Here is a 3670-nt window from a genome sequence, read left to right as displayed (position 1 = left end):
CCCCTCCTGCCCCCAGGGGACCAGAGCCAAAATTTATACAAGTTCTGTTCCCCTTCCCCCAAGGATGTTTGTGGCCAAATTTGGTTACATTCCATTCAGAACTCTATGACTAGTAGCGATTTAAAGGATTTACCTCTATTTCCCCTATTGGGCCCCGCCCCTCCTGCCCCCGGGGGGTCAGAGCCAAAATTTATACAAGTTCTGTTCCCCTTCCCCCAAGGATTTTTGTGGCCAAATTTGGTTACAATCCATGCAGAACTCTATGACTAGTAGCGATTTAAAGGATTTACCTCTATTTCCCCTATTGGGCCCCGCCCATCCTGACCCCGGGGGATCAGAGCCAAAATTTATGCAAGTTCTGTTCCCCTTCCCCCAAGGATGTTTGTGGCCAAATTTGGTTACAATCCATTCAGAACTCTAGGACTAGTAGCGATTTAAAGGATTTACCTCTATTTCCCCTATTGGGCCCCGCCCCTCCTGCCCCCGGGGGGTCAGAGCCAAAATTTATACAAGTTCTGTTCCCCTTCCCCCAAGGATGTTTGTGGCCAAATTTGGTTACATTCCATTCAGAACTCTATGACAAGTAGCGATTTAAAGGATTTACCTCTATTTCCCCTATTGGGCCCCGCCCCTCCTGCCCCCGGGGGACCAGAGCCAAAATTTATACAAGGTCTGTTTCCCCTCCCCCAAGGATGTTTGTGGCCAAATTTGGTTACAATCCATGCAGAACTCTAGGACAAGTAGCGATTTATAGGATTTACCTCTATTTCCCCTATTGGGCCCCGCCCCTCCTGCCCCCGGGGGGTCAGAGCCAAAATTTATACAAGTTCTGTTCCCCTTCCCCCAAGGATGTTTGTGGCCAAATTTGGTTACAATCCATGCAGAACTCTATGACTAGTAGCGATTTAAAGGATTTACCTCTATTTCCCCTATTGGGCCCCGCCCCTCCTGCCCCCGGGGGGTCAGAGCCAAAATTTATACAAGTTCTGTTCCCCTTCCCCCAAGGATGTTTGTGGCCAAATTTGGTTACATTCCATTCAGAGCTCTATGACAAGTAGCGATTTAAAGGATTTACCTCTATTACCCCTATTGGGCCCCGCCCCTCCTGCCCCCGGGGGGTCAGAGCCAAAATTTATACAAGTTCTGTTCCCCTTCCCCCAAGGATGTTTGTGGCTAATTTTGGTTACAATCCATGCAGAACTCTAGGACAAGTAGCAATTTAAAGGATTTACCTGTATTACCCCTATTGGGCCCCGCCCCTCCTGCCCCTGGGGGACCAGAGCCAAAATTTATACAAGTTCTGTTTCCCCTCCCCCAAGGATGTTTGTGGTCAAATTTGGTTACAATCCATGCAGAACTGTAGGACAAGTAGCGATTTATAGGATTTACCTCTATTTCCCCTATTGGGCCCCGCCCCTCCTGCCCCGGGGGGGGGGGGGGACAGAGCCAAAATTTATACAAGTTCTGTTCCCCCTCCCCCAAGGATGTTTGTGGCCAAATTTGGTTACAATCCATGCAGAACTCTATGACTAGTAGCGATTTAAAGGAAATGTTGACGGACGGACGGACGGACGGACGACGACGGACGGACGGACGGACGACGACGACGCGCGCGCGCCATGACATAAGCTCACCGGCCCTTCGGGCCAGGTGAGCTAAAAACTGCTATTATGTAAAGAAAAATAGCATGAGAGCATAGCGATAAAACTACTATTATCTAAAGAAAAGTAGCACGAGAGCATAGCGATAAAACTACTATTATATAAAGAAAATAGCATGATAGCATAGCGATAAAACTGCTATTATATAAAGAAAAATTAGCGTGAGAGCATAGCGATAAAACTACTATTGTCTAAAGAAAAGTAGCGTGAGAGCATATTGATAAAACTACTATATCACCTAAAGCAAAGTAGCGTGAGAGCATAGTAATAAAACTGTTATTATCTAAAGAAAAGTAGCACGAGAGCATAGCGATAAAACTACTATTATATAAAGAAAATAGCATGATAGCATAGCGATAAAACTGCTATTATATAAAGAAAAATTAGCGTGAGAGCATAGCGATAAAACTATTATCTAAAGAAAAGTAGCGTGAGAGCATAGCGATAAAAAAGTAGCGTGAGAGCATAGCGATAAAACTACTATTATCTAAAGCAAAGTAGCGAGAGAGCATAGCGATAAAACTACTATTGTCTAAAGAAAAGTAGCGTGAGAGCATATTGATAAAACTACTATCACCTAAAGCAAAGTAGCGTGAGAGCATAGCGATAAAACTGCTATTATCTAAAGAAAAATAGCATGAAAGCATAGCGATAAAACTACTATTATCTAAAGCAAAGTAGCTTGGGAGCATAGCGATAAAACTGCTATTATTCAAAGAAAAGTAGCTTGGGAGCATAGCGATAAAACTACTATTATCTATCTCCTGGTAAAAAAAGTTTGTCTAAAAATAACAAACAATTGTTACAACTATGATAATAAAGTCTCTTAAAATGATCTTTAGGAAAACACAATTTCACGCCAAGGTTTCTAAATCTGCTTTATACTGTACGTGATCTGGAAAACTTGTCAATGTTTAATGATCTGAGTTGGTATTTTCGTTGATGGTTTAGATTTGTCGTTTGACACTAAAATATTTAGAAACTATCCGATCTATCGCCCATTATACTCTATATTACCATAGCTTCTTTTCTATTCTTATTTAAGCAAATTATTATGAGCCTATTTCATTCAATAAAATTTATGAATGACATCATTCTTATTGCACAGTTTAATTTAGGATTTTAGTCATATCTGATATTCTTTTTCTTTTGAAAGTGCAATGCAGTTGAATGATATGCGATTCAAAGAGAATCTTTCGTTACACACGTATGATAATGATCTTACGACCGGGTTCTGAAATGTGCAAATGACCTCAATTCAGATAAAGATTAAACTTAACGGCCTTCCGATTCCCCTAAAACACCACTAATCATTAGTTTTTTTTGTGGTAACTGGTTGCTTGCTTTTGAATTGCTATATAATTTGTGATCAATGGAAGTTTTTAGGTCATCTGACCCGAAGGGTCAGGATGACCTTTTGTCATCATGCATCTTCCGTCGTAATGCGCCGTCCGCCGCGCGTAAACTTTTCATTCAAACGATTTCTTCTCAATAACCAAAAGGCCCAGGGTACTGATATTTGACCTGTAGCATGCTGAAAAGAAGGGCTACTAAGTTTGTTCAAATGGATGACCTTGACTTTCATTCAAAGTGACAGGGGTCAAATAGGCTAAAATCTTTGAACGACTTCTTGTAAATAACTAAGAGGCCTCGAGAGTGAATATCAAATTTGTAACATAGTGGGGATCAAGGGACCTTCATTCATGGCATAATTCATCAAATATATCAGAACCTGAAGTTCTGATAAAAGAGTTCTATTGTATTGCCTTATTTGTTTGCCATTACTATATTCTTTGAGGTTTGGTATTGTGCCAATAGTCAGATGACCGTTAAGGCCCAGGGCCTCTTGTTTGTTCAATCATTCTAATCTACAAACAAAAGTTTGTGGATTGTTCATGCCCTGGACTAACAACCAATATTAGCACAAAAGTTTTCCAAAATACAAAAAATAAAATACAAATTCTTGATATATAATATATGATAACCTACATGAATAACACAATATGCAA

The sequence above is a fragment of the Argopecten irradians genome, chromosome 2 (genome assembly GCF_041381155.1).
Source record: "Argopecten irradians isolate NY chromosome 2, Ai_NY, whole genome shotgun sequence".
Lineage (NCBI taxonomy): Eukaryota > Metazoa > Mollusca > Bivalvia > Pectinida > Pectinidae > Argopecten > Argopecten irradians.
Note: the sequence above shows the minus strand (reverse complement) of the source record.